Source organism: Scyliorhinus canicula, chromosome 1, assembly GCF_902713615.1.
Source record: "Scyliorhinus canicula chromosome 1, sScyCan1.1, whole genome shotgun sequence".
NCBI lineage: Eukaryota > Metazoa > Chordata > Chondrichthyes > Carcharhiniformes > Scyliorhinidae > Scyliorhinus > Scyliorhinus canicula.
The window spans coordinates 192,395,810-192,416,141 of NC_052146.1; the positions used below are offsets into that span (position 1 = coordinate 192,395,810).

General features: G+C 46.2%; 1 protein-coding gene across 4 annotated transcripts in view; it reads left to right on the plus strand.

Annotated features, from left to right (window-relative positions):
• The window catches only part of LOC119970531 (pleckstrin homology domain-containing family G member 1), a 285,870-nt gene that overhangs the window by 47,194 nt on the left and 218,344 nt on the right, over positions 1–20,332 (plus strand). For 2 of the 4 annotated variants that reach the window (XM_038805319.1, XM_038805348.1), the window contains exon 1: positions 2,459–2,686. The exons of the other annotated variants lie outside the window; for them this stretch is intronic. The gene's annotated coding sequence lies outside the window, so the exon portion shown is untranslated. Of the gene's footprint in view, positions 1–2,458; positions 2,687–20,332 lie in introns of those variants that run through there. 4 annotated transcript variants of the gene reach the window in all.

The following is a 20,332-nucleotide window of genomic DNA, read 5'->3' on the forward strand; positions in this document are numbered from 1 at the left end:
GCCTCCATTGCCCCCACACTCTTAGGGCTGCCACTACCACTGGGCTTGTGGAGTACCAAGCCAGCGAGAACGGCAGAGGTGCCGTTAACAAAGCCTTCAGACTCGTGCCCTTGCACGATGCCATCTCCACTTGCTCCCACACCGACCCCTCCCCCACTACCCATTTCCTAACCATTGATATATTAGCCGCCCAGTAGTAATTAATAAAGTTCGGAAGGGCCAAACCCCCCTTCCTGCACCCCCGCTCAAGAAGGATCTTCTTCACCCTCGGGGCTTTCCCGGCCCATATAAAACCCAAGATCGCCGCAAATGACTTGGGATGAAGATTGGAAGGCACTGAAGCACGAACAGCAATCTCGGGAGGACTGTCATTTTCACACTCTGTACCCTCCCCACCAATGATAGCGGGAACACGTCCCACCTACGGAAGTCCCCTTTCATTTGCTCAATCAACCTGCCCAAATTTGGTTTATGAAGCTGACCCCAGTCCCTTGCCACTTGCATCCCCAGGTACCTAAAACTCCCTCCCACCACTTTGAACGGAATCTCCTTCAACCTCCTCTCCTGCCTCCTTGCCTGGGTCGCAAAAACCTCACTATTGCCCATATTCAGTTTGTAATCTGATAACCAACCAAATTCCTGCGGCCTTTCCTACTTCCCGACCCTTCGGCTCGTTGTCTCTCTATGATTGTGCTCCCAAAACCTCCCATTCAAATTCCCACTATCAACATTCTGGGTGTGTCCTTTGACCAGAAACTGAACTGGAATAGCCATATAAATACTGTGGCGACAGGATCAGCTCAGAGGCTTAGGAATTCTGCAGAGTGTAACTCACTTCCTGATTCTCCAGAGCCTGTCCACCATCTATCTACAAGGCGCAAGTCAGGAGTGTGATGGAGCAAGGACACTCAAGAAGCTCGATAACATCCAGGTCAAAACAGCCAGCTTGATTGGCAACCCATCCACCAGAATAAACATTCACTCGATCCACCACCAGCGCATAGTGGCAGCGGTGTACAATCTACAAGATACCCTACAGCAACTCAACAAGGCACTTTTGACAGCATCTTTCAAACCTGTGATCTCTACCAGCGGGAAGGACAAGGGCGGCAGAAACCTGGGAACACCACAACTTGCAGGTTCCCTCCAAGTCACACATCACTCTGACTTGGAAATATTGTCACAGTTCCCTCACTGTCACTGAGTCCAAATTCTGGAAATCCCTTCCTAACAGCACTGTGGCTGAACCTACACCACATGGACGGCAGCAGTCCAACAAGGCAGCCCACCATCACCTTCTGGAGGGCAATGAGGGATGTCCAACTGGCCTAGCCAGCGATGTCCACATCCCACATGAATGAATGTTTCTTTTATTTTAAAAGGGGGAACCAACACGCCAACTTTTTAAAATGTTTTTTTGAGCCCACTCATCTCCGGTCGAGGCTGGGGGGGGGGGGGGGGGGTTTGGGGTGAATAATCCATTCCTCGATGGAGACGGTTAATGTTGGCGGTGGCTGGGAACAGTGCTGGTTTTGTGTGAGCTTTGCCCCTTCCCTGTGCGAACTTCACTGGGGGAGGGGGTGCCTGCTAGGCTTATGGGAGGAGTGAGCTCGCCGACAACAAATGCTGACCTGTCATATGGTTTACTTGTTATTATTTATTGGCGTTTTATTACTTATTTAACACTCTAACAGACCTTGGGAAGTTTACCCAGATGATTTGCATACTTGTTTTGCAACGCATTCCCCTCGATCTGACCGCTTTCCGAGTGATTTCCACAGTCTTCTCATTTTTCTTGGGAGCGTGGAATTTCTTATATAAATTTGGTTGGGGGAGGAGGGGGAATGGAATTCTTCCTACAAAATCTACCTCCCGGCGAGACTTTCCTGCGCCTATTTACATCTGGCGCCTTGTAACCTTGGCAACACATCTGTACTCCAATCCTGAAGTTATATAAAATGCTTTCAGGTCCAGCTGTGTTTGAGTGGAGGTATTTTGTCCTCTCCCCCCCCCCCCCCCCCTTCCCCCCAAAGAGCAAATCTGAATGCTGGTGGAGGAAGTGGCTGTCTGGCCAGTGCAAGTTGGCGCACATTTGGTGTGGTAACACACGGCTTGCCAGTCCCTTTGCGATGTGCCGTTGCTGGGACGGTGAATAGGTGTTTTTGTTCATGGCAGTGAATGCACTGCGGCTGAAACATTTGGCGCGGTCTTTCAAAGGTGCTTTCGCTCGAAGCCGCAGCCCAAACAGCACCCTCTCCCCTCCCCTCTCCCCTCAAAGTGGGACTGAGATCGACAAGTCATTTTTTTTGTGTGAAAGGAAGGAGAGGGAAATATATATATATATATATATATGTGTGTGTGTAATCGGGACATCTGGTTTCCGTCTGCTGCCAACAAAAGGAAGGAAGGAAGGGGGTGGGGGCGGGGAAGGGAGAGAAGCTTGTTCAACTACACAAGTTGACTTATTAAAATGTTCTGCGCAAAAGGAGAAGCAAAGGGAACCTTCTCGGACCGTGTGAGGGGAATGGTCTGACTGACTGACTGAGCGAGCGACGCTCATTAGTAGCCGGGTGATGAGGATGTGAGGATTCGGATGGAAGCTGAAGCCAGCGGTTCTCAGTTAAATGCCTGGGTCTGCTGCATTTTCCGGAATAGATTCACACGCGAGGCGCCGTCCTTATTAATGGTAGGTGCATTGTTGCAAGGGAATCTGTTTTATGTTTTCAGTTATTTTTGGGGAGTGCTCAAGCGGTCTGATCTGAAGGCTGGTAAAGTCCATGGAGCTTGATGCGGCTGAAACATTTCGTTTCCCATTGTCACCGTTGTGGGATCACTCAAATTGCAACAGTGAAACAAACTGCGACATGATGGATGAACAGGCAAATCTTGTTTGACTTTGTCCCATTAGTGAAGCGAAGGCCATTGAAAGAATCTTCCACACAGGAACTGGAGTAGGCCATTCGAGGCTATTAGACCATGTACCTCAATTCCATTTATCCACCTTGGCTTCTTATCCCTTAACAGCCAACAAAAATCTATTGATCACAAGATCATAGACTAGAATCATGAAATTCAGGCAGTGCAGAAGGAAAACATTCGGCTGTTAAGTCTGCACCGATCCTTTGAAAGAGCACTCTATCCATGTCTACTCACCTGTCCACCCTACCCTATCCCCATAACCTAACCCACACATGCTTGGACTGTGGGAGGAAACCATGGTGCCCAGAGGAAACCCACCCAAACATGGAGAGAAAGTACAAACTCCACACAGTGACCTAAGGCCAGAATTGAACCCACCACTGTGCCCCCTTAATATGTAAGTTTTCAATTGACCAAAGCTTGTAAGCATTAAAGTGAAGTCGCCAAGGGCCCAGATAACCATAGGCTGCTGTCCACCTTGAAGGAGATAGCGGACTGGTGGTGATTTAACCTGAGGATCACCATACCTCAATCAAATTTGGGAAGGTGGGCCTTTATGAATAACCACAGTTGGTCCTGGGAATTGAATCCACACTGTCAGCTTTGCTCTGTATACAAGGAAGCTGTCCAGCCAACTGAGCTAAACCAGCCCCCACTTTAATAGCATTACTGGGGAGTGAACTCTAGATTTCCCCACAGCTTTGTGAAATATGTGCTTTCTGACTCCAGAATGGCCTCACTCAAACAGGTTTGCCCCCCATGTCCTGGATTCCCCCACTGGGGGAAATAACCTTTCAACTTTTATAATCATATTGAACACCTTAATTACATTGCCTTTTAATCCTCTATATCCCAAAGGATATAGCCTGGTCTGTGTAATTTATCCTTATAATTTAACCCTTGTAGCGCCAGTATCATTCTGATAAACCTGTACTGACCTCCTCCAAGACAAATCTACCCTTTCGAAGGTACAGTGCCCGGAATTGAGTGGAATACTCTAAATGAGTTCTAATTCTGTTTTATATAACTGTCGCGTAACCTCCCCAGTTTTTGTGTACCAACTCTCATGGGATAAAGTCTGACATTCCATTAACCTTATTTAATTATTCTGGTATAGTTTAGATTCTGGTAAGCCAGGGTGTGATTCCACCACCACGTTGTGCCTGGCGCAAAGTCGGGCATGGCGGATGAATCGCAGGAAAGGCCTAAATTGGGCTGGATGCGAAACCTCACGCAAGTCACCCGACTCATAGGCATGATCCAGATAATGATATTTAAATGAGTCATTAGGTTAATTTAAAGATGCACAGCAATCTTGACATCGTATTCACCAGGCGCGCGGTAGACAACGGTGAGGCCTCAACCAGTGCTGATTAGTACTGGTCTCCAAAGCGGGAAACCAGTTGTGATGGCTACTCAGAGGTCTCAAAGGCCATTGGAGTCCCCCATATGGCTGGGGACAGGGTAGGGCACCTGGGCAGTGCTCCGGTAAGCTGGCAATGGTAGGTTGGCACAGCCTGGGTGCCAGGGGCACTGCTTGTGTGCCAGGCTGGCAGTGCCATGGTGCCCAGGTGCCAGGTTGGCAATGATAAGGGTTGGGCTTGAGGGGGCTATGCCCATGAAAGGGGAAGTAAGGGGGTTATGAAGGGTGTGGGGTGAAGGGGGGCTATGAATGGGCCTCATAAAGGTTGGAGGGTAAAGGGTGGGTCCTGAAATGGGGGGGGGGGGGCGAAAGATGGGGGTCTGTAAAAAGGGGCTCCTCAGCTACCCAATGGTGGGGTATCCTCACTTGGGGTGGGGTGGGGTGGTTAAGGCCCATGGCTGCGGGGGGTGGCATTACCCGAGGGTTGGAAATCCCAAAGCTCAACTGGAGATCAAGGCACTCTTTCAAAATGGCATCTTGATCTCTGAGGTGCCGGTTTTGCCAGCAAGCTCTGCTCCTCACTATTGAAAAGGTTTCTAAGGGCTCAATTCAACTATATGGTAACAAAGCGCCATAGTGAGCGCGTTTAGCCGCATGTTTCCCGGTGCTCACAACGCTGAAAAACACATGGCTGTCAACATGACTTGCATTGTATGAGGATCCTCAGTGGGGAAGGCGCTGCTGAGGCTACACTTCGCCCCGTTTTGTACACCAAGGAGCTCTGATTGCCGGAACTCCCCGTGTAGTGAGAAATTGAGATGCCATTTTTAATGGCATCCTGCTCTCCGAGGCCCATGAAGCAATTTCCCAACCCCTGCCCAAATACACTATAGGAGTGTTCCCCCCCCTGCTCCCCCCCCCCCTGCTGCATCCCCCACCCCCCAACACCCACCTAGGGCACCCCGAGCCTGATCGCGTACCCAAGCAATGCCAGCATTGTCAGTGCCTTGGAACCTTGTCAGTGCCAACCAGGCACCCTGGCAGTGCCCAAGCCAGCTGGCAATGCTGCCCAGGAAGTGGCAGGTTGGTGGCACCACCATGCCCAAAGGACATGCAGCTGGGGGCCTTGGATCTCACAAGTGCCGTTCCATCTGGTTCCCATTTGTGAGGACCAGGGCTGAACGGCACTTGTCCGAGTTCTGAGAGGCGAAGGGGATGAATCCCAAAGCCTCAGGGTCCTCAGGAATCTGTCCATTAGAGTGAAGCTAACTGGCTCGCACTAATATGCAGATATGCTAAAAAGTGATTCCGCCCACAATGGGCGGGATTTATATCGCAACATCTTGCGAGATGGCATTGGATCTCGTGAGGCTTTGCGAGCCGGTAGATATCAGGAGCAGGGTCTCCCACCTTTTATCGGCCATGCTGCGCCTCGGCAAGCTGCTTTTCAGGTGCAGTGTGGCCGTTGGATTGCGCCATCGGTGTGGGATAGACTGGGGACATGCTCCCCAAGGCCCAAAGAAATGACAATGAATACCAGTCTTGATCTCACCAAAAAAGTGGATGGGAAACACCCTGCCAAACGTGCCCAGGATGACACTTACAGATTTTTGGGTTGAATCGTGACCCCATTTTCCTCGATTCTGTTATTTGTTTGTATGTGATGATGGCATAAAGCAGAATGGCCGCTCTGGGTGTTAATGATCGCCTGATGGTGCTTAAACTTCCACTGTACCGCAACAGGCAAGCAATGCTCATCGCTATCATGACCAACCCCGATGAAGTCAAGGATAAATTCTGTAACAACCTCCACTTCTTGATTGATACTGTGCCAAAGTCCAACAAACTAATTATTTTTGATGACTTCAACACGAGTTGGTGCAGATCACTTGGCACAGGTGGGGGTGGGGTTTGGCGGGGGGATGATCGGAAGAAACCAAGTTGGCAGTTATAACAATAATGTTCTCCTGCTGAAGATACGTGCTGAGCATGAACTCTTGATCACAAAGATTCGATGAAAAACAATGAAGTAATCCAGAAACTGCTGGAGGAGAAATATCTGCAGGGTTTATATCAATGAATATTCATCATTGTCCAAACTCAACATCTACCTAAACACTCGCAGGACTGTCCAATACAAACTCTGAGAGTTGCAAGATACTTGGCTGAATCAAAAAGCAAACAAGCTTCAGTCAAATCGACTTCAAAGACTGGAAGATGTGCGCGAATGCCCTGAAATCTGACCATTAAACGGTGCCACAAATCGATTATCATAAAAACCTCATCTAGTTCACCAAGGATCTTTGCGGAAGGGAATAAGCCGTCCATTACATGTGACTCCAGACCCACAGCAATGTGGTTGATTTTTAAGTACCCTCTGGAATGGCTTAGAAAGCTACTCAGTTATGTCAATCTGCTACAAAGTTGACAAAAAGGAATGAAAACTGCCCCCCCCCCCCAGTGGCACTGTGGGTGTATATACACCACATGGACTGCAGCAGTTCAGGAAAGCGGCTCATCACCACTGTCTCAATGGCAATTATAGAACATTACAGCGCAGTACAGGCCCTCCGGCCCTCGATGTTGCGCCAACCTGTGAAACCCCTCTAAAGCCCATCTACACTATTCCCTTATTGTCCATATGACTATCCAATGACCATTTGAATGCCCTTAGTGTTGGCGAGTGCACTACTGTTGCAGGCAGGACTGTTACTATGCCCATGTATTTGTCACAATTCAGAGAGATATGGTTGTATATTGGAGCCAGCACACAAGCACATCACTCTTCTTTGAACGATGCCTATTCACAAGTGAGACACACATCAGTTATGGTAAAGAAATTATGATATTTCTGGGACCTCCTCCAGGCCCGTAACACTGGAGACATCTGCAGTCCTACAATTTTGATGTTTTACGCATTCACCCCTGTATCACGGTTGGCCAGACATTCAGCTATCTAGGTTCTAAGCCCTGGTATTCCCTTCCTTAAACCTCTCTGCCACTTTCACTTCATATAAAACACTCTGCCCAGCTTTTGGTCACTTGTCCTATTATATCCGGCTTGGTGTGGAATTCTGTTCCATTATGATCCCACAAGTGCCTTTGGATGTTTAATATTACAAGTGCTATATAAATAGAAGTTGTTCCAAACTGTGAGGCCCTTCAACTGAAATCTAAAGTAAATGGCCATGCTGCTTAGGGTAATACATAACCGTTTGAAAGTCTGCATTGTTGTAAAAGGACAGAAAGGTCTGAGAATAAGTGTCAATAAGAAAGTTATGGTAAACCTTCATAAGCCAAGTAGGATGGAGAATAAAAATATTGACCTAGCCAGCGTTGCATATGTTGCGTGAAAGATTGAAAAAAAATATCTACTGGTGCATCACCAATCCAGTACAGATGGGTCAACACTACTCACGTAAAAAGCCCAAATTCTAGAAAGATGGGCAGAGCACTTTAACCACAGCCGCAGTTGGCTTTCATCCATCAATGAAGAAACAAGCAAAATGTTGCCACATGTTTCCATCAACTGCTCTCTTGATGATCGCCCCACGCTGTTCGAAACAACAAACACAATCAGACTCCTGTCTATTGGCAAAGCTCCCAGTGTGCTATCCCTACAAGGTTGAAGGTCAATGCCTGGTAAAGAAGCTCACTGAACTCTTCCAGTCTATGTTGGAGCAAGGAACCATCCCGCAAAAATACAAAAATGCCCCCGTTGTCTTATCTGTACAAGCAGAAAGGAAGTCATCAATCTTGTGACAATCATGGAAGAATCTTACTCCTCTCTGTTGTCAGTTTAATTTCCATCAAGATCCTTCTGAACTGTGAAGTTCAACATCTCAACCAGGGTCTACTACCAGAGAGTCAGTACAATTTCAGAAAAGATGGAGGAACCAGTGATACAGTGTTTGCAGTTGGATAGCTCCAGGAGAAGTGCCAAAATCAGAACATGGATCTCTACACCATGTTGGGTGGCACGATGGCACAGTGGTTATCACTGCTCCTCGCAGCTCCAGGGACCCGGGTTCAATTCCGGCCTTGGGTGACTGTGTGGGGTTTGCACTTTCTCCGTGTGTCTGCATGGGTTTCCTTTGGGGTGCTCTGGTTTCCTCCCATAGTCCAAAGATGTGCAGGTTAGATGGATTGGCCATGCTAAATTGCCCGTTAGTGTCCAAAAGGTTAGGTCGGGTGACTGGGTTACGGGGATAGGGTGGAGGCATGGCCTTAAGTGTGGTGCTCTTTCCAAAGGCTGGTGCAGACTCGATGGGCCGAATGGCCTCCTTCTGCACTGTAAATTCTATGAGATATTTGTTGACCGTACTGAGACCTTTGACACAGTCAGCCTTAAGGGCCTTAGGAAAGAAAAATTTTCAATTTAGAGTACCCCGTTAATTTTTTCCAATAAAGGGGCAATTTAGTGTGACCAATCCACCTAAAATAAAGTATATTTTAATATGTCATATTGCACATGAAATCACTCTTGGGGTGAAGTATTCTTTACTCAGTCTTATAAATTAAATTAAATATTGGGGTTTCCGTCCAGTATCCTAGCAACTGTTGGGGTCTGGTCTAGGATTGTAATAAGTTGAACAGGGCTCTGTGCTCGTGGCAATCCATTGCAGTATGTTGTTCTCTGCTATGCTCTATGATGCCTTCCATTTTAGTTATATTGACATGGAAATGAAATGTTGCATAGACTGGAAGCTGCTCAATCTGCAATAACTGCAGGCTAAAATCAAGATCTCCAATGACATACTTTACGATTTCCTATTTGTAGCTGACTGTGCACTAGATGCAGGTTCAATACTGGACATGCAATGTGACATTAACTTGTTCTTCAATGCACGTGATAACTTCAGCCTTACGATCAACATGAAGAAAATGGAAGTCAAGTACCAGCCTGCTCCAGGAAAGCCCTATCTTGGGGCCCAAGATTTCAGTCCATGACCAGAACCTGCCAGCCATGAATACACTTACTTATCTTGCCAGCACAATCTCTCAACCTGTCTACACTGATGACGAGACGCAAGCAAGAATTGCTAAAGCAAGTGTAGCCTTTGGCAGACTTCAAACATCAATCTGAGAACAAAGAGAGTGAGTTTACCTTTTAAACGAGTCTATAGACCAATAGTCCTTCCCAATGTAGTCATGCGAAGAAGCTCAACCGAAAGCAAGGGCATATCAGAGGGAGAGGGATAATGTGGGGAGAAGAAATCCCCATTCAGCAACTTGTTCAAAACTCAATCATCTGCGGTGTCCTATCCTATTTGCAGCAGAGCCTTTAGGTTGGCCTTAGTGGTCACCTACCCACCCACCCACTGTAGTACTACCAAATACCAAGGATGATGAATATGGTCCTTTACCTTGAAGGACACACAATAAAGTATGGTGTCCAGAATTGGACACAATGGACGGGATTTACCGAGTAACCCACTGCGTGTTTCGCAGAGGGGGGAGGTGGCCTGCTATTGGCCGGCGGCAGGTTCGTCTGGTCCCATCGTTGTCAACGGGGTTTGCCATTGAATACACCCCTTTCTGCCTGGAAACCCATGGCGGGGGGTGCGATGTCGGCAGGACTGGTAGATCCCGTTGGCATGAACGGCTGGAAAATCTTGCCCAACATTCCAGCTGTGGTCTAACCAGTGATTTATTAAGGTTTGCCATATCTTTGTCACACCTCAATCAGATCAACCATGATCTTACTGAATGGTACTGAATACTCGAGAAGCCAAATTGGCCACTTTTCATTTTGTATATTTCAATATTGTTGCTTTTGTAGAGCTTGTCTTTTCCTACAGTATGTGTTTGCACACTAAATCTCTTGTGACTATTTCAAAGACGTCCCCTGCAACAGATGTTAAATTTACTGTTCTGTATGTATGACCTTGTCCCTGTTCCAGATATCACCTAACAAGTAAAAGATTTGAAAGATTTATACATTAAGAATGTTCAAATTGGTTAATAAAAATGTTATGGCTATAGAAAGAACACTGGAAAATTATCTAACAAAAGCGATTAAACAAAAGATACACTCTTTCAAAACCAGACCTCTAAAAACCGTATGGGTATGCCGTGCACATTTTTTTATTTTACTCAATTAAAATTAACTTAACTGGATACTTTGGTTTGGCACTGCAGGGTGCCAGGCATGTTATTCCCTTTGCTGCTTGTGTGCCAATTTTATCCCACTCTCCAAGCTACCTTTGACCCCACCAGGATTGGCTTAAACCGCCCACTGTTCAGAATGCCCAATCCGAAATCTGACAAAATCCGGCATGGTCTCGGTTTTGAGGCTGCCGGTTTTGAGAGAGTGTATCTGTATTTTCAATTTCATATTATTAATGTACATATGTGATTGGTACCAGGTATGAGGGACTTCAGCAATGGGGCGAAACTGAAGAAGAGGGGATTGTTGTCCTTAGAGCTGAAAGGACTACTTCACAGCTCCAGGGTCCCAGGTTCGATTCCTGCTTGGGCCACTGTCTGTGCGGAGTCGGCACGTTCTCCCAGTGTCTGCGTGGGTTTCCTCTGGATGCTCCAGTTTCCTCCCACAGTCCCAAGATCTGCAGGTTAGGTAGATTGGCCGTGATAAATTGCCCTTAGTTTCCAAAAAAGGTTGGGTGGGGTTACTGGGTTTCGGGGATAGGGTGGAGGCTTACATAGGATGCTTTTTCCAAGGGCTGGTGCAGGCTTGATGTGCCGAATGGCCTCCTTCTGCACTGTCAATTCTATGGTATGACTAAGAGGAGAACAGAAAATACTGGACAATCTCAGCAGGTCTGATAGCCTCTGTGGAGAGAAAAGGGAATTAATGTTTCAAGTCTGGATGACTGGCAAAGCAAGAGAGAACTGGAAATAGGGTCAGGTGCCCCCCCACTACATCTGTGCCGTGTGATTCCATGAGTCTAAAAGAGTGGTTTGTGAGGAAGTTAAAGTTTTAAAAGATAAAACTGATGCAATTATTGAAGATGAATTGGCAATAGGGAATTAATTTGGCGAGAAGTAATATTTTGCTCTTCAAATAGCATACAACAAACATCATAGAATATTTTGAAATTAGTAAGGAAGCAATACTTAGTTAAATAAAATGACTGAACATTAATACATCCCCATAGCTATACCCAGAAACTGAAGGAAGCACTGGCTTCTGTAAAGATTAATATTACAATCCCAGACCAGACCCCAATGGTGGCTAGGATTCTGGACCAAACCCCCAATATTTTAGTTGATTTGTAAGACTTTGGGAAAGAATGATTCACTCCAGGAGTGATTGCATGAAGAAATAGGGGGAGGGATTCTCTGATCCTGAGGCTAAGTGTTGGTGCCGTCGTAAACACCGTCACGTTTCACGACGGCGTCAACATGCCCTCAGGAGCAGCAATTCTGACCCCTACAGGGGGCCAGCATGGCACTGGAGTGACCCACGCCACTTCAGCTGCCGATGCCAGTGTCAGATGGGTGGCGTGTGTCTGCGCAAGCTCTGTGGGACTGGCGCCAATGCGCACATGCGCAGTGGCATCCTTCTCCGCGCCGGCCACAATGCAACATGGCGTAGAGCTACAAGGGCTGGCGCGGAGCAAAAGAGCCCCAAGCCCAAGAGGCCGGCCCGCCGATCGGTAGGCCCCGATTGCGGGTCAGGCCACAGCGGAGGCCCCTCCCCCGGGTTCGGACCCCACCACCAGGCTGCCCCCGGATGCATGCACGCCGAGGTCTCACCGAGTAAGAACACACGTGGATGGTGCCCGCGGGACTCGGATTTTTTGCACGGCAGCTCGGCCCATCCCGGGCAGAGAATCACCAGAGGGGCGCGTAGAGTGGCCCCCGACTGGCACTGCTCTCTGGAGAATCGGCAGACCAGCGCGGGGCAGTGTCGCGCTGGTCTGCCGATTCTCCTGGCCCGGCCTGGGCTGAGAAAATCTCGCCCAGGGCTTTGGTATTTTTAAAACAAAATTTATCATGAATACAATATTAAACTCTTTAACTTTCCAGCTGAAAGAACAGCTTACAATTATCCCTTAAACACTACTACTCAATTTTCCATTAAACAACAAGAAAAGAAACATACAGCTCTCAATCTATCCTTAAAATGAGCACGGCATAGGATAATACTTGTTTCATGGAACAGATTTTGTTGATGTTGGAACCCCTTCAGACTCTGGCTGAATATCTTCATAAAGCTGGTTCACCTGACGTGTTTCAACTTCTTCCTTGTCCTCAGACAAGACTGCTGTGCTGTACATATTACTCTTTTATAACTATCTTACTGTGAGGGAATTGTGGACACAGTGTCAGACAGATCAGAATTCACCTCTTCTCTCTCCCAAAAGCCGCTCCTCTGAAGCTTTCTGGAATGTGTCTCTGCATTCTTTAGCTTCACACAGCAATGACCTCACCTTCCCCAGCTGAAAAACATTATCTGCAGGTTGAAAAGCAGATTAACTCCCTAGACACTTCCCCCAGTCAAACCATAGTCTATTAATCCAGACTGAAACCACATTCCTTTGGCCAATTTCACCTTCTGGCTCGTAGTCGTTCCCAGGCCTTTTAAAAACAAAATTATTGAAAAAGCCTGACCACTGCAGTCAAACAGACTATAACCCTTGGCTTTTAATCTTTAAATCGTCCCAATATTTACAAGCCAATATTTCTAAAATCCTCCATTTGTCGCATTAGTTCGACATCTGGGGAATATCCATAGAACAGAAATTGCAGTGCCTTTGTTTTAAATTGGGGACCATTCTAATCCAGGTAGTTACATGCCTTGTAACCTTCCATTAACAATAGACAAAGTGATGGGAACTACAAGTGTTAAGGATGATCCAGTGGTAGCAGTCTCACTTCTGAGTTAGAAGATTGTTAGTTTAAGCCTCACTGCAGAATTTACCTTCTTAACGTGGATCTGAAAGATCTTGTGGCACTATGTCGGAAAGGAGCAGGTGAAACTCCCCAGTGACTTGGTCAATATTTACTCCTCAATCAACGTCTGTAAACAAAGATTATCTGATCATTTGCCTCACTACAGTTTGTGGGTCTTTGTCGTATTTCCCATATTGTGACGGTGACTGCTTCACTGGCATTTTGGAATCTCCTGTGGTGGGAAAGGTGCTTTATAAATGCACGCTCTTTCTTACGCTGCAAGAGTATCGATAGAGCTCATTGTGACAGACAGCACAGATCAGGCACATGTCAGCTTGGCAAAGTTTGTCAATTTCTTTAAGAATGTTAGTGTATGGCAGAAGTCCCTGTCGTAGAGTTCATCTGCAGCCTCAGACAAAGTCCAATGTGAAAGAGTACTAATTAAACTAAATCCACAGGAATCAAGTCTATAGTGATTGTGGTGAGACATTCATGGTGCACTGGCGAGACCGCAAATACAGTGTGAAATCCTGGTCATCCCCCTTGCCTGTAGAACAAGAGAAAAAAAAGTTAAACTTAATACAGATTTTAGAAAAATAAATCTTTACTGAAAGGGTGATAATCCCCTAATGACAGGAGATTATGAGGCTGCAGGGTGATGGGGAATCTCTGATCATGGTGTATAGGGTAGCTGATCTTTTCTTCTGTTTGTAAACATTTGGAAAAATCACCAGATTATTAGTGTAGTCCAAGATATTTGGCAGTTCAAGATGAGCTGAATATGTTTTTAAATTCATTCCACCTTCGAGGTTGTCACTGGAAACAACTAGCAATTATTGCCTATCCCTGCTTTCTCTGAGAAGGTGGCAATGGGAACTATCTTGAGCAGTTTGATACAATTCAATGATTTAGGTCACTTCAGAGGAAGGTTAATGTAGTCTTAGTGGGATGGGAGTCACATATAGGCCAGACTGGTTGAGGACAGCAGATTTCCCGAAAAGACATCACTGAACCAGTTGGGTTTTAAAAATAATCAGACACCTTCATGGTTATTTTTGTTGATAGCACTTAATTTAAACTCTTACCCTTCCATGGAGGGATTGAAACTCACATTCTCTGAATTATTTGTCTAGGCTTCTGGATTACCATTCCGGCAAAATTAACACTGCCCTTCTATATCCGGGGAGTCGAGCAGCCGTTGATCTTCGCTGAGTTGTTCTTGAGTCATACATGGGCTGCATCAGTTGTTGATTAAAAGTGAAATCTCGTAAACAGGGAGCAAGGTTACTGAAATGTGGAACGTAGGGGTGGGATTGAGTGGGCCAGTGGAGACACTTGCTCAAAGTAAGCACAGATCACTGTTAGGGCTTTTGTAGTTCCACTTCATCAGCCAGCATTTTGATGGAGTAAGGTTTCCTGCGAGTTAAATGATAGAATGAAGTGGCACTGAAGGATGCCTTTTGGGCCATCATGCCTGTACCAGCTTTTAAAATAAATAAATTTAGTGTACCCAATTAATTTTTTTCCAATTAAGGGGCAACTTAGTGTGTTCAAGAGCAGCACGGTGGCGCAGTGGGTTAGCACTGCGGCCTCACGGCGCCTAGGCCCCATCTCTGGGTCACTGTCCGTGTGGAGTTTGCACATTCTCCCCGTGTTTGCATGGGTTTTGCCCCCCCAACCCAAAGATGTGCAAGCTAGGTGGATTGACCACGCTAAATTGCCCCTTAATTGGAAAAAATGAATTGGGTACTCTAAATTTTTTTTTTAATTTAGTGTGTTCAATCCACCTACCTTGCACATCTTTGGGTTGTGGGGGCGAAACCCATGCAAACTCCACACAGACAGTGACCCAGAGCCAGGATCGAACCTGGGACCTCGGTAGTGCTAACCCACTGCACCACCGTGCCGCACTGCCTGTACCAGCTTTTTAAAAGAGCTATCCAGTTAGTTCAAATTCGCTGCCCTTTTCCAACAGCCATGAAAAATCTCACCTTCAAATATATATCCATATATATTTGAAAGTTGCTGTTGAATCTGCTTCTACCACCTTTGGGGGCAGTGCATTCAGGTCACAACTCGTGTGGAAAAGGACTTGTTCTCAACTTGCATCAGCTTCTCCTTCAATCCGATTCTGAACACTCTGTTTAAATCCTCTCTGTAACGTTTTCTGCTCTGAGGAGAACAACTCAGCTTCTTTGGTCTCTTTATGTAACTTGATGTGCCATCAATGACTCCAAGACGCAAGGTGAGCTATTGAGGCTTTAGTGTGCCAGATGTTAAGCCTCCTGCAACTGGAACCAAGAATGGAGGCAGTGCAGGAGAGCATACACTTTTATACAGAGCCTGCTGGGTGGAGCCAGCAGGCCGGGATTTACTGTAATGACTGGAGTACAATGGCAGTACCGTAATACACGTAGTGTATGATCAGTGGTGTTTACCACATAACTGCAGCCCCTGATCCTTGGTGAATCTCCTGTACGCCCTCTCTAAGGTCTTAACATCCTTCCTAAAGTGTTATGCCTCGAATTGGGCCTATACTTCAGTTGGTGCGTAATCAGTCTTTGCAAATGTTTGGCATAATATTCTTGCTTTAACACCCAATGCTTCCTTTTATAAAGCCAACAATCCCATTGCTTTCTCAACTTGTCCTACCACCTTCAGAGATTTGTGGACATACTTCCCCAGTTCTTTCTGTTCCTGTACCCCCTTTAAAATTGAGTAATTTAATTCATATTGCCTCTCATGCTGCCCACCAAAATGCCTCGCCACATGAACCCCACATTCTTTTTCTTGTACCATTTGCTGTGCCCACCACATTTAGAAATACTACAGAAGTGACCCAAATCAGACAACATAATTATATCTCACAGTGGTGGCAAATTGCTCAATGTAGTGAATGTCTGTGAGAAAATTGGTTGCAGCCATCAGAATCCTGCTACTAATTAAAAGGGAAGTTTTAAAAAAGAAACCCTGAAACTTCTGCTGACGGCTTCCTGTCCTTCTGACATGTATTTTAAACCCAGTTGAAAAGTGAGTCCCAAAACAGCATTAATATGAAAACAATTATGGAGTGTTTCGGCATAATTACTGTGGAGTCTGTTTAGCTTAGTTACATGCAGTTAGTGCCATTTACACTACCACAGTTATTAGAGCCAGGCTTGGGTTAACAGGATACGGTCCACTCTCAACCCACCAACCCTGCATCCCTAGCCCCCTCATATGAAATATTCTTGGCACAAGGACAAGCAGCCTGTGGTTCTGCTGATTTATTTGTGAAGATTTACATGCATGATACCAGGACTGAGAGGTTCGAACTATCAGGAGGGACTGAACAGGGGGATCTTTTCTTTAAGAAAGAAAAGACTGAGAGATGTCCTCATAGACGTCTTTAAATTATGATAGGGGCTTGACAAAATAAATGTAAACAAGATGTTTCCACTGAGAGGGAGTCTGAAACTAGAGGTAATACAAATAAGATAGTCACCAGTAAGTTCAATAGGGAAATCAGGAGAAACCTCATTATCCAGAGAGTGGTTAGAATGTGGAACTCGCTATTACATAGAGCGATTGAGGTGAGCATCACGGTAGCAAAGTGGTTAGCACAGTTGCTAACCACTCCAGGGTCCCAGGTTCGATTCCCCGCTGGGTCACTGTCTGTGCGGAGTCTGCACGTTCCCCCCGTGTCTGCGTGGTTGAATGACCTTGACTACTGAAGTGTTTCCCGACTGGAAGGGAACTTTCCTGCCTGGCGATTGTCGCATGATATCCGTTCATCCGTTGTCGCGGCGTCTGCATGGCATTGCCAATATACCACGTTTCGGGACATCCTTTCCTGCAGCGTATGAGGTCGACAGCGTTGGCTGAGTCACACGAGTATGTACCGCTTAACTGGTGGGTGGTGTTCTCACGTGTAATGGTGGTACCAGGTATGCGGTACATAATCGTTCAACTTGGCCAACGTTGTCTACCTCATACGCTGCAGGAATGGATGTCCCGAAGCGTGGTACATTGGCGAGACCATGCAGACGCTGCGACAACGAATGAATGAGCATCGCGCGACAATCGCCAGGCAGGAATGTACCCTTCCAGTCGGGGAACACTTCAGCAGTCAAGGGCATTCAGCCTCTGATCTCCGGGTAAGCGTTCTCCAAGGCGGCTATCAGTACGCGCCATAATGCAAAATCGCCGAGCAGAAACTTATAGCCAAGTTCTGCACACATGATTACGGCCTCAACCAGGTCCTTGGATTCATGTCACATTACATTCATCCCCCACCATCTGACCTGAGTTTGCAAAATCCTACCAACTGTCCTGGTTTGAGACAATTCACACCTCTTTAACCTGGGGTTACCCTTATCTCTGGATCTGTGAAGACTTAATTACCTGCAAATGTTGGCATTCAAAGCATTGTCTGGCATCTTTGACTTTGTCTATATGTATGTTTTTGGAACATACCTCTTCATTCACCTGAGGAAGGAGCATTGCTCCGAAAGCTAGTGTTTGACACAAACCTGTTGGACTTTAACGTGGTGTTGTAAGACTTCTTACTGTGCTCACCCCAGCCCAACGCCGGCGTCTCCACATCTTGTCCTTCTAGATGGTAGTGATCGTGGGCTTGGAAGGTGCTGCCTCAGAAGGAATCGTTGTGTTCCTGCGGTGTATCTTGTAGATGCTGCACAATGACTGCCACTGTTAGTCGGTGGTGGAGGGATTGAATGGTTGAGGAAGGGGTAGTAATCAAGCGGGTTGCTTTGTCCTGGATGGTAATGAACGTCTTGAGTGTTGTTGGAGCTGCACTCATCCAGGAAAGTGGATTGTATTCCATTACACTCCTGACTTGTGCCTTGCGGACAGGCTTTGGGGAGTCAGGAGGTGAGTTACTTGCCGCAGAATTCCCTGCCTTTGACCGGCTCTGCATTTGTATGACTAGTTCAGTTTCTGCTTAATGGTAACCCCAGGATGTTGATTGTAGGGAATTCAGCGATGGTAATGCCATTGAATGTCAAGGGGTAATGGTTAGATCCTCTCTTGTTGGACATGATCATTGCCTGGCACTTGTGTGGCTCGAATGTTACTTGCCACATGTTAGCCCACGCCTGGATATTGTCCCGGTCTCGCTGCATTTGGACATGGACTGCTTCATTAACTGAGGAGTAGCGAATGATATCAATGGTTTGGTTGAGTGGACGGAGAAACGGCAAATAGAATTGAACCCAGAAAAATGCATTTGGGGAGAGCAAAGCAAGGGAATCCTCAATAAAGGGGAGGACATTGAGAGGGGTAGAGTAAGTGCATGTTGGAGTGCATGTTTTCAGGTCCCTGAAGTTGGCAGGACAGGTGGATAAGGTGTATATGGAATGTTTACTCAGATGAGGTATTAAATACAAAAGCAGGATTTAATGCTGGAACTGTATAAAATACCGGTTAGGCCACAGATGCGGTTTTATGGTACTGAACATTGTGCAGTCATCAGCAAACATTCCCATTTCTGACCTTATGATAGAAGGAAGGTGATTGATGAAGCAGCTGAAGATAGTTGGACCTAGGACACTACCCTGAGGGAATCCTGCAATGATGTGCTGGAGCTGAGATGATTGACAACCACCACATCTTCCTTTGTGCCAGGTATGACTCCAACCAGCTGAGGATTGTCCCCTGATTCCCTTTGACTCCAATTTTGTTAGTATTCCTTGATGCTACAATTGGTCAAATCCTGCCTTGAAGCCAAGGGCAGTCACTCTCACCTCACCTCTGGCATTCAGCTCTTTTCTCCATGTTTGAACCAAGGCTGTAATGAAGTTAGGAGCTGAGTAAACCTGGCAGCACCCAAACTGAGCTTCCGTGAGTTGGTTATTGCTGAGTAAGTGCTGCTTAACAGCACTGTTGATGACCTCTTCCATCATTTTTCTGATGATCGAGAGTAGACTGATGGGTGGTAATTGGCCAGGTTGGATTCGTTCTGTTTCTTGTATGCAGTACATAGCTGGGAAACTTTCCACATTGCTGGGTAGATGCCAGTGTTGCAGCTGTACTGGAACAACTTGACTAGGTGCACGGCAAGCTCTGGAGCACAAGTCTTCAGTACTACGGCCAGAATATTGTTAGGGCTCGTAGCATTTGCTGTATCCAGGTCCTTCAGCCATTTCTTGATATCACGTGGAGTGACAGACTGACATCTGTGATGCTGGAGACCTTCAGAGGAGGCAGAGATGGTTCATGTACTCGGCACTTCTGGTTGAAGATTGTAGGTGAATCCTTCAGCCTTGTCTTTAGCATATATGTGCTGAGCTCTTCTATATTATTAAGAATGGGATGTGGAATCTCAGTTATTTTTTTCAAAATAAATTTAGAGTGCCCAATTCATTTTTTCCAATTAAGGGGCAATTTAGCGTGGCCAATCCACTTATCCTGTACATCTTTGTGTCGTGGGGTCGAAACCCACGCAATCACGGGGAGAATGTGCAAACTCCACACGGACAGTGATCCAGAGCCGGGATCGAACCTGGGACCTCGGTGCCGTGAGGCAGCAGTGCTTACCCACTGTGCCACTCTCATGGAACCTCAGTTATGTAGAGAGTAGAGAAGCTGTGGTTGTTCCTTGGAGCAAAAGTTAATGAGAGGATTAATGCAGGTCTTCAAATTTGTGAAGGGTTTTGATAAAGTAAATAGAGATAAACTGTTTCCACTGGCAGGAGGGTCTGTAACCAGAGGGCCCAGATCGGGAGGAAGATGAGGAGAATTTTTGATATGTGCAAGTTTTTATGATCTGTGGTAGCAGCAAAAACAGATTCAAAAGTAACTTTCAGATGAGAATTGAATAGATACTTACAGGAAATAAAGATGCTGGGTGCTTGGAAAAGACCTGGCTTTTTCAAAGAGCTATTAAGGTCATTATGGGCTGAACAGCCTTCTGTGTTGTATGATTCTAATAGAATTTATGGATTTGTTTTTTTTTTGCATTGTTTCTATCATACATTCTCCTGTAAGCCCAGGTTTCAGGAGTCTTTCCTCAGAACTCTCAACAGTCGTGGTCTCCCATTGTCTTTCCCCTGAGCTGCCACCAGTGCTTCAATATGACACAATACTCAGGTGCACTCCGATATTGAATTTGATTAGAACTTTCTGAGTCATATTCTATTGTTCTAACTATATAATTCATAATTTTGTTCACTTTTCCCTGCATTGGTTGAG